Source organism: Malaclemys terrapin, chromosome 7 (genome assembly GCF_027887155.1).
Source record: "Malaclemys terrapin pileata isolate rMalTer1 chromosome 7, rMalTer1.hap1, whole genome shotgun sequence".
Taxonomy (NCBI): domain Eukaryota; kingdom Metazoa; phylum Chordata; order Testudines; family Emydidae; genus Malaclemys; species Malaclemys terrapin.
Window position 1 is genome coordinate 95,298,160 of NC_071511.1, and position 11,531 is coordinate 95,309,690.

Sequence of the window (11,531 nt, forward strand, 5' to 3'; positions counted from 1 at the left end):
GTGGACCAACTTTAATTGTAAACTGAGCCCATTTGTAAGGAGGTCACTAAGAAAACATCAACATGGGACTGTGTGGTACCATTTCTACAGAGTGCCTTTCTGAAGAAGAATTACAATTTCTCAATTGCTTTGGTCTTGACACACAATTAGTATGAGACTAAAGGGCTTTTAGGGTGACATCAACAGGACTCCACTGGGAATTTCATGGGCATGCCTGCATGATTCAGCCACCTGATTCCATTAATATATCAAAACTTTTTTAAAGTAGTGTGGCTCACTCCAAAGCAGATAGTTTGTTATCTGAGATGTTAGAGATATTGAGTATCTTAATGTTTGTACATTAGGTACGATACAAATTTCCTAAAGGTATTTGGCATTACAAGACACCTGTTTGGCCTTCATTTAGAACTCATGCGTCTCTCACATGGTAGGATATAAGGTCAAGTGATATTTTGGGCCTGATCCTAGGTTCCTTACACATCTAAAACGTCCACTGTATTCTGTGTTTATATGAGGAACCCAAGCTACACCTTAATCTTTGATTCTGAATCCCTGCACTGTATAAGACACAGGTGTTCATAACAAAACCATGATTATAAAGAGTATAATAGCTCTTTATATGCATTCATGTTATATGGCATATTTTTTATCAAATTATTGTTACAAAGTTATTTTGAGTGTATTTAACAGGTGAAAATCTAAAAATATAGGACCACATAGCAATGACCTTTTTAGTACCACTTTGCAATCCCTTTTTAAGTGCATTTACTATGTTCCATGTGAATATGTTTGATGGCACTGGTGGTGAAGGGGGGGTATTCCTTCCCACCTAATTCTATGAAAAAGCTCTGATATAATGTAATGCAAAATAATCTTTCTGTGAAATTTTTCAACCCAGCTATAGAATTCTATGTCAAGCATACAATTCTGTATTAACAGTTCTATTGAGCAGATATCATTCTTGATTAAATTCAGTGGGGGGTTATAGTAAGTTTTACAGGGCTCTATTTAATCTCTATGGAATCCTATTAGCTTCTTTCTTTATTGTTTTCTGTAAGACTTTTGCATAACAAAATGTTTATAATTTTAATTTTTCTTTCGTCATCCTTCTACATTTTGTGTCTCTGGAGATTGCTGATGATCTGAACAGTGGTGAGAAGGAAGGATGGTTTGTGGTTAAGGTATGTTGGGCACATTAGTCAATCTTTCTGTGCTTCAGATTCCCATCTGTAAAAGGGGGATAATACTTTCCTCAGAGAGTTGTTGTGAGGATAAATCTATAAATACTCAGGAGGAATTCAGGTGGTGGGAGCCATAGGAGCACTTAGATAGTGGAAAGTGCACTACTGATTGCTGAACAATCAGAAAACATTACTGGAACTTAAATCTTGCTTCAAAAAAATTACTGGTTCAGAGACAGAGATCTGGAATGGATGATATAGTATAGAGAACAATGAAGATAATTCTTGGTTTGTGGCTGGAACTGAAATAGCTATGTACTTAGCCACAGCAAAAATTTCTGGAAGCCAGAATAAATAGATTCCAGCTTTTTCTAGGTCCTTCCTTTGAAAAATAACTACACATACGTAGCTGCCAACTTCTGTTGGCTCAGTTAATAGTCTTCTTGCAAACATAACTCTAACTCTCCATTAGTGATTACAATAGGTTTTCTTTGTCTCTATATGGTTGTTTCGCATCTCACTGGAGCTAGCTCAGCCCACTCCCAATTACATTTTTATAGTTTAGGAAATGACAAGCCTTGTGATTCTGGGCATTGGTCCCGCTTTTAAAATAGAACATAGCCTTTTCTGTTTACATGAAAGGTGTGCTAAACCTAAGGCTGTAGTCTGCTGTTAAAATTTAATATCAGCAACAAAGAGTGATGTTTAATTAGTAAATATACTAAATCACCCCTTTTTTCACCCATTGATAGGACAAAATATACTTTCACTCATCCTGCTTCCCTAGCATTTGGTTCATATTTGGCTCATAAGTTTGTTCTGAGATAGTAAGTAGGCACCACTGAATGAAGAATAAATCTTTGCCCCAATGTGCACATTGTTTATATAGAAGGGAGTTCAAATCTCCCCACTGGAGGATGTTCTCTCAGGGACATACTCTATTAGCACTGCATTAGCAAAGTAATTCTTGAGCCTGCTCTGTATGCACCTGTATTACTAGCGTCTCTTTAAGCAGAAATTAATCAATTTACAAAGTGATGTGCGACTATTTAATCATGTGCAACTTCTGAGGATTTTCAGTTCTCAACATACTGCAATGATATATGTACTTTGGAACATAATACTATACTTTTGTACTTCCAAAATAATAAAAAGTAAAAATACAGTGGTGGTTCTTTCTGTGGTTGGTACAATGTGGTGTGGTGTGGAGGAGGAAAAGCTGGCAGACGCATGTGGAAACAAAACTAAGGAGCTGTATGGACAATGCTGGAAATGTTAACATATGCCACCAATTTGTTCTGCCTGTAATAGTGGATTCAGTTATTCTTCTCTTCCCGGTAAGATCAGTATTGGCCTCATCCAATGCCTGATGAAATTACTGACTCTTATTGATTAAAATTTGCTTTGGATTGGACCATAGTAATATACCAGGAATTGGACATATCCCATTGCATAAGACAAACTGTATTGCATATGCATGGTATTTGGGTTTTTTTATATCAGGTTTATGAACGATTGTGGAATTATTCAAAAATAGGATGCACACGTTGTTGTTTTTTCTCACAATTTATTGAAGTTAACTGAGAATGTTATTGTTTTGGAAGCACTTTTTTTAATATTGAAACAACTTCTCTTATTTCAGCTCTCCTCTTGCATATTCTCTGTTTAACCTGAAGTTCACTCAATCCTCTGTAAAATTCAAGAAATATTGTTCAGGAAGCAAGAGTAAAATAAGATATTGGTGAAGAATCCAGGATAAGTGCAAAGAAATTACAGTCTCAAGAATGGAAATAAGAAACTAGTCAGTCATCGTTACTTTGCATCATTTTGGTTTACAGAACAAGCAAAGGTTGGGTCTGCATGCCAATGCAGTTCTTTGTTTGATATATTCCACCAGACTCTTTGTACTTGATGGAGAGAAGTTCTGTTCAGCTGTGTACCAGTACTTCTCTGAAGAACCCTCTGCTTCCTGAGGAGAAGGTCTGTGTAGAGCATGTAGGCTGACATTCCAGAGGCCAAATCGTCCATATAGTAACGCTGCAGAGGTCCAGTAAGTTCAAACTTCTACTGCCATTAGAGTTATCAGTGAAACTGAAATTGCCCATGTGGACTCACAAGGATGGCAGGACAGAAGACTTAGGAAGTGTTTAATTTCCTAAAAAGAACTAAAACTGCACCAGAAAATACAGATAGTTAACACAGTGACTGGCTGGCAGGAATAGCAACGTTTTGACCAAGGAAAACTTGCCAATGTTGCTGTTTATTTGTATTACAATAGTACCCAGAGACCCTAACTGAAATTTGGGCTTCATTGCGCTAGGTGCTGTACAAACATGATTAGAGACAGTCCCTGCCCCAAAGAGTTAGAGTCTAAATAGACAAGACAGACACTTGGCTGTGGGGAAGCAGCTGCACAGAGAGGTGAAGTGCCTTGCCCCAGGTCACTTAGTGAATCAGTAGCAGAACCAGGAGTAGAACCCAGGTCCCTTTACTCCTCGGCCAGTTCACTATCCACTGGGCAGTGCTGCCTCTAAACAGGGATTAAGTGGAATGTAAGTAGTGCATAGGCTTTGTGCTGGCTTTCTGAACGGGGCGATTTGCACCCCTTGTGAATGCCACTTTATTCTAAATCAAGGAGCTATATGCATTTTAAGAAAGCTATAGACTTGTGACCAGCTCCCATTGATATTCCATGTGTACAAACTAATTATGTTTTTTGTGATTTTTGTGTGTCTGTAGTTTCTGAGCTAGTATCCTGTTGTGATCCTCTGGGGATCACCCAGATAAGGGGTTCTGTCACCACCTGTTCTGTAACCCTGGGTGCTTCTGTGCTGTGCAAATTTGGCTCAGAACCCTGACACTAGCAGCCTGCCACAGCACAATGGCCTCACTCTGGTTTCTACCAGCCTGGTTACACTTCTGATCTTGAGTTTCCCCCTCTCCTCCCTCACCCCTGCAGGATCCAGTCCCTTTCACTGGATACTCACAGAAGTTATCAAGTTTGCTGCCTCCAGAGAGACAGAACACGCAGCAGACTCCTAGCTGAGGATTTCACCCTTCAGTTTAATACAAAGCTCTGAGATGATTTTGTAATAAAACAAGAGTAAGTTTATTAACAGACATTTTAGTAATAGTAAATTAGAGCTCATGACACAGGCATGGTTACAAGTAAAACTAAACCAAACCCACGTCTAGTGACTAAAACTTAACTTCAGCAAGTTACAATATTTGTCTAAGCAGGCTCCTCACCTATAGTCAGTTCCCAGAGACTTCAACCCCATGAGTTGGCCTCTTGTGTCCCCCAGGAGATCAATGCCAAAATGGTTTTCTGCTTCTGTTTGTATTTCCCAAAGTCTACTGTCTCTGTTTCAAGAGCAGGAAAGCTTCCTGGGGATGCAGGCTCCATCCTCCAGTATGATCATTAAGCAGTCTTCCCTCCACCACTCGTTTAGCTTACTGACTTTGTTTACCCTTTCTATGTAGATGCACTTTTCATTATTCTCTGAGGTATTACCTGGCCCAATTTACACTGGAGACTCAGGAAAACAGGCCATACAACATTGCTATGTCTAGGACAGACTGGACTTATGCACTTCTTGCACAACACCTTCTAAGAACATACTTCCAACACACATCTAGAATTCTTTATATACCGCCCGTACATACATCACACAATAACATTAATGCCCAGGATGTTACTGATTTGCAGATGATACATTACATGACACCTTTTAGATGCAGATTATGACAGGAGTATGTTAGGGCAAGGAGTGTGTCAGGCCGATGTGAGTTACAGGATGAGGTGCTCTCTGCCAGTGGGCACTGAAGGACGCCCTGGGTCACAGCTGTACAAATATGCTATCAACAAGACAAGGAGATGATCTCAGCCATCAAACCAAAAGCAATTTGCTCGGTTTTCTCACTCCTAGCACTCCTAGAAGAATTTCAAAGGCATTTGCTATTGAGTTGCTAACGGCTGCTTCTGTTCCTTTTATTCAATAGATTCTAAAGCCCTGATCCAACTCCCATTAAAGCCAATGGAGAGATTCTCATTGACATCCCTGTGAGTTGGATCAGGCCCCATATAGTCTATGTTCTATATCTGGAACATTTACACTGATACAAAATACAAATCCTGGTGTTTGCTAGGGAGGTGCTCTGCATAGCACCTAATCTAACAGGGTGTGCCACTGTAATGTAAATATTGGTTGATAATATTTGAGTGAGGGTTCACAAATGAGCGCTCTACTAACTGTTTTCTTCTGCTTCATTGTACATGTAAGTTTGGGTGCTAGCATTTAGGAAAGCATTAACCTTCACATTTACCATCTGCTAAAGTATAATAGCAGAAAATAATTAATTAATTTAATTATTCTGAATGTGTCTTATTCTGATATTGTGAAGGTGGTGAATGTTATAAGCATTGCTTGGTCAGTTTTTATAAATGTTTGAGAACAGTTGCAAAATGACTGCATGTAATATTTTTAATTTCTAAAATATCTCCACTGAGATTTGAAAAACAAAATAAACCCTTCTAAGAATTAGCTGACAATAGGGCTGCCATTAACAAATGTTCCCAATATTTTACCACAGCCCTTGGTTGACAGATGATGTGACAAAAGGAAGGCCATCTTATAGTTTCATTTTCTGTAAGCTTGCATTTAAACAAGTTTGAATGCTTGAAAGAAAACCTTGGATTTTGACTATCTTAACTTTTTATTTTTCATTAAACGTCAGTGCATTTCCATTTCATTCCCCACAGCACAATAGTATATCTATGGTAACCTATAATGGTATGTGGGAAAATGTGCTGAAATATGGAACTCATATTTGAAACAAGCCATTGCAACAAGCCATTGCAGTGCTGAATAGGGGAGAACTTAATATGTTATAAGAGGGAATCAGTGACAGAAGCTAAAAGGAAGTTGACTAAAATTCAAACTATATAAAGATAATGTAGTGTTTTATTGTAGCTTGTGTGTTGACCACATACCACACAGCATTCCTTGACTATATAACAGTGCTTCTAATATAACTGGAAATGTGCTGGAACCCTCAAAAGTGATCACTGTTTCCTGCTTAAAAGAGCATGTGTGCTGCAGAAGCTATGACAAAGGCTTACCACTCATCAGACACCACATTCTCACATGCCTTCACTCAACTCCGTGCATTTTCTATTACAAAATCAGAGTTTATACACACTACAGAACTTGCTAGAAGCAGCTGAACTTACCTGTTTGCTGCCACACTTTGGACAGTTAGAACATTTCACAGATTCTTCAATAGTTTGCTTTGTGTGCCCCAATGTGCTCTACAAATTAAGAACTATGGCTGAAATTCACTGCAGTGCAGAGAGCCCTATGCATTACTTAAACCCAACTTCAAAGATCTAAGTGGTGTTGAAGTGGTGCAGAGCACTGCACAGATCCTCTACACTGGAGTGAATTTCATCCTATTAACTTGGAATGAATCGAGTCCTTTTGTGCAAAGAAAGCAACAAAAGACATTTTGGAGCAAAAGTACACTTTCTGCCAGCTGCTTCCTTCCATTTGTCTCTTGTGAGCTAACTTTATGCAGTGAAGTAGCATTTTCCACCACGGTATACTCTGTTGCCCCATATGATTTCCTACACCCTGTTACAGACTCTCCTTTAGTTCTGTTGGCAGCTTATAAAGTAAAGAAAGAAACATGCTTTTGATTCTGTGATCCCTACCCTTAGTCTCCAGCCTCTAATGATAGAAAAGCATTTCAGTCAAATGTCTTTGAAATATTGTGATAATCAGACCTAAAAGAGTGGAAGTGATAAGACTTCACTAATAGAATCATAGGAGAAACAGTGCCCATGTAAAAGAAGCATATGGATAAAGAGAAGGTTCATATTGAAAATGGCTACAAATACTCTGGTAAAGCATTGGCGGTAGATCAAAACCCCAACTGCGGGTTGCATTTTTGAGCAGATACCCTACAGCAGTGTTTCCCAAAATGTGCACAGCACCCACTAGTGGGATTCAAAAGGCTAGCGAAAGGGGTGCAGGCAGCTCTCTACATTGTTCTGCAGTATCTCAGCTTTCAGTAAAAAAAGAAAAAAAGGAGGAATGCAATTAGTCTCATTCTCCTGAAAAGAGGGGTGGAGGAAGGGCATGTAGCTTTCCAAAGATCAGAAAACAATGTTCTAGACAAAGAACAATGTTTAACCCTTTCTCTGTATAGCCAAAGGATGGAAAGAAAAATATGGGATCCAAAAATCCATAAACTGACATGGAAACTGTAAATTTCCAGTAACTTGGTTATATGCGGCTTTGAAACCTGGGCAGGTAACTATCACCACTGTAGAGTCTTATTTTCTTCCTCTCATCCCTAAAGAAAGGTACCCATTAGGCCCCGATTCAGTAAAGCCCTTCAACATGTACTTAAAGTTAAGCACATACTTAAGTGCTTGCTGATTTGGGGCTATGCCGAATATTTTACTGCTCTACTTTTTGGTTTTTGAGAAAAGGAATGTCATAGCCTGTCAGAGTAAGAACCGCTTAATATGGTAAATAAAACAAAGAAGCTAAACAATAAGAAAAGTTAGTATGGTCGTTCAGAAATGGTTGCATTTTTGTTTTCATGGAGATCTTTTTCTGAATCAAATTTGTAAATACATTTGAAAGTATCTACTTTTTCTTGTAAATATGTATGAAGTGAAAATTAGTTATTTTCCAATCCCAGTAAACCAGTCTAATTAAATTTCCAAGCTATTTTTATGTCTATAGTACAAAATGTGCTCATAAGATACTTGAAGTAATGATCCAAAAAATGTTTTCAGCAGTAAGTGAAGACTTACTAAGCAAATATTCTGTTACCAATTATTCAGAGCCATTCTGAGCTCCCTGTTTTTATACACTTCACATAGACAATTAGTAATGAACTTAATACTGGAGTAAACTTTTTTAACTAAAACATGGAAAATGTAGTTATGAAAATATTTGAAGTCCGTGACTTATTTCAATAGACATATTAACTTTTTAGCTAACCTTGTTTGGATTTTTATTTTTAGCCCAACACGTGCTCAAAGAAGGCAAAAATGGTTTGTGAATCAGATCCAAGCAATTTCCCAAGATATTTCATCATGATCAAGGCAGACTTTTATCAGACAAGACCATTTATATTGGCAATTTTTCAAAGGTTGCCATTCTCAAATCAGGTTAGTTACACTGACAACTCCTACTTTACTCTGGACATTTATTCAGAGATTGCAATCGTGTAGTAAAAAGCAATATGTTAAATTTTAACTGACCTTTAATAGACTTTTTTCATTTCTTTCTGATGTATAAACTCAAGTTAACTATTAAGAGTCAATATATATTTTTAGCCCTGCAAATGTTAGCAAACAACTAAAGGTTAAACAGAAAATTTCTAATGCCCTAATTTTCAATTGCCTCTTCCTAGGTATTATTAAATGTAATATGTATTTTAATCAAATAATAGAATTGACTCACTTTTTCCCCACAATATGAAACTCTTTCTTGATTGCTAGCTAAAAGTACAGTAGTGTAGTGCTCGTCAATGAAATGGGTTGAACTGATTAAGAAGTAAATTTTTATTTTTTTCATCCATTTTTTTCTTGGATTTGCCCATAAGTGTGTGATGTGATGTGAGAGAAAAAAAAAAGTCCGTTTAGCTGAATCCCTCTTTGTTTGAGCTATTGTTCTGATTCTGTATTATGCTCAAAAAACCTAAAATTGTGCAGTCAAAGGGATCCTCAGGTTGAAGGGCCCCCAAAGGTCAGGCTGAAGTTAAAAAAAAGAAGGTGGTGCTTTTCTGAGCTGGCTTCAGTATGCCCGTGGGCTCTGCTAGGCTTCTTGGACTTTGCTCCTTCTTGATCGGGGTAAAAAAGTAAGTGGTGGTATCTCCTAGATGTCATCTGCAGTAAATTGTGTGGATCTGTAACCTTCCCTCTCCTTTCTTACATGAGGAGGAATGAAGTAGTTCCTGCTAATAGGTACAGTGCCATCCACTGGGTAGCTGAGTTAACCCCTCCCTGAGATGAATAAGTAGTTCTCACCTCTCATTGCTGTTATTCCAGGTTCCCTGCAGACTCATCTCTGTATTGTTTACACTTATTTCACACTTTTGAAGTTTTCTGCACAAACATACCAACTAGAGACTTTTTTTATAATAAAAATTGAGATTCTAGCAAACAAGATATTAGCTTCAGAGAAGCACTAGTAGGATGTAGGGCTGGATACTGGCTGTTTCTGAGCTCTGACACTTGCAAATTAAAGGGCCAGCTCTAAAATAGCCCAAAGAATTGCAAACATAGGTTGAGACCTTCCAGTATGATTTATCTTGGAACATGCCTATGCCCCCAGAGTCCCATTGAAATAAATTCGGGTTCTGTATGAACACAAGGTTCTGCCTGCAAGGTTCTAATTGCAAGCTTGGGGTCAATTTATTTTAAAATATTTTGTTCTTCTTGTTCCGAAAAGGAATAATATATAATAGGAGATAGAAATGACAAACTACTTTTTTATCCTAATTTCTTCACCTGATGGGAGATTACAACTTAAGTAAAAAGATTTTTATAGGAAAAAATTTTAGGGACTTAGGGAAGCCAAGGAACTCAGGCTTCTAAAAATGTTACCTTTTCTTCTTGCCGCAAATTAACATGTATTTAACATAGCTCTGAAAAGCCAAGAATCTTCTTTCACCAACATCTCCCTTCTTTCCTCTTAACCAGTAATATCCTGTATCTTACCATTTTGTCTGGTCTGTCGCCGACTGCACATTTGGTATTCTGAAAATGTCCTTCATGTGGCTAAAGGGTTTTAGTTGTGGCTCTATAACTGGAAGCTGTGAAAACACAGAATGTTCATTGTGTGATACATGAGTTAGAATGTGACTTTGAGGCCACAGTGCCACTGAGCAAGTATAGCACACAAGAAGGAGATGGGCACAAACTGTAGCACTTACTGCACATAAAACTAGCCAGGTCTGAGGAAGGAATGGGGAAGACGTTCTGCTTTCAACTAAGTGAGAAACATGGCAAACCATATAATAGTCCATTCTATGGTGGCAACATACTTACTACCAGGGGTGGCTCCAGGCACCAGCGCAGCAAGCGCGTGCCTGGGGCGGCAAGCTGCAGGGGGCGGCCTACCGGTTGCTGTGAGGGCAGCAGTCAGGCAGCCTTCGGCGGCATGCCTGCGGGAGGTCTGCCAGTCCCGCGGTTTCGGTGGTGAGTACGCTGAAGCCACGGGACCAGCAGATCACCCACAGAAACGCCGCCGAATCCGCGTGACCGCGGACTGCCCGCAGGCATGCCGCCAAAGGCCACCTGACTGCCGTGCTTGGGGCGGCAAGAAACATAGAGCCGCCCCTGCTTACTACAGCCAGAAATAAAGGTATTTGCAGAACCCAATGACCCAAAAATCATCTAATGATTTACATGCAGCAAAAACACTGCTTACGTGTAACATCCCATGTTCATTGGCTGTTGTCCCAGTGGTATAATTAACTAGGATATACATGCAGTTTGGGAACATAGGTCCAGGGGTTCTCAAACTAAAAACATTAACAAAAATACTAACACTATGATATTCAGGTTTACCTGAATAGGCCCCCATTCAGCAAGGTACTTAACCTTACACACATGCTTCAGTCTCATTGAAGTCAGGACTACACACACATTCTTAAAGAGATTCATATGTTTAATACCTTGGTATCAGAGCCATAGTGGGATGTTGAAGTTTATTCTGGTTCCCATTGAGCACTTTTAAGTTCTCAGCTGGAGTACTGTGTCCAATTCTGGGTACCAAATTTAGGACAGCTGTGGACAAATTGGAAAAAGTCCAGGAGGGCAACAAAAATTATAAAAGGTTTGGAAAACCTGACCTATGAGAGAGGTTAAAACTGGGCATGTTTAGTCTTGAGAAAAGAAGCCTCAGGGGTGACTTTTACAACAGCCCTTAACATACAGTCTTCCAGTATGTTAAGGGCTGTTATAAAAGTGACGGTGATCAATTGTTCTTCATCTCCACTGAAGGTAGCACAAGCAGTAATTGGCTTAATCTGCAGCAAGGGAGATTTAGATTTGATATTAGGAAAAACTTTCTAACTATAAGGGTAGTTAAGCTCTGGAGTAGGCTTCCAAGGGAGGTTGTGGAGTACCCATCATTGGAAGCTTTAAAAAACAAGTTGGACAAACACCTGTCAGGGTCTAGATTTACTTGGTCCTGCCACATTGCAGGAGGTTGGACTTGATGATTTATTGAGGTCTTAAGTGATGCATTTAATAGGCAGTCAGAGACATACAAATCTGAGTTCTGTCTTGAGTATTTTGTCCTTCATTGTGAAATGTCTTTTGCC

The 11,531-nt window shown here is 38.9% G+C and overlaps 2 long non-coding RNA genes across 2 annotated transcripts in view; one reads left to right on the plus strand and one right to left on the minus strand.

Moving 5' to 3' along the window:
* LOC128840251 (uncharacterized) overlaps positions 1-8,492 on the plus strand; it is a 17,350-nt gene extending 8,858 nt beyond the window's left edge. The window contains exon 3 of the long non-coding RNA XR_008445619.1: positions 8,221-8,492. This is a non-coding gene — a long non-coding RNA (uncharacterized LOC128840251). The remainder of the gene's footprint in view (positions 1-8,220) is intronic.
* LOC128840252 (uncharacterized) overlaps positions 1-10,968 on the minus strand; it is a 15,675-nt gene extending 4,707 nt beyond the window's left edge. The window contains exons 1-2 of the long non-coding RNA XR_008445620.1: positions 10,881-10,968; positions 9,922-10,016 (exon numbers count right to left, since the gene is read on the minus strand). This is a non-coding gene — a long non-coding RNA (uncharacterized LOC128840252). The remainder of the gene's footprint in view (positions 1-9,921; positions 10,017-10,880) is intronic.
* Positions 10,969-11,531: the final 563 nt, after the last annotated feature.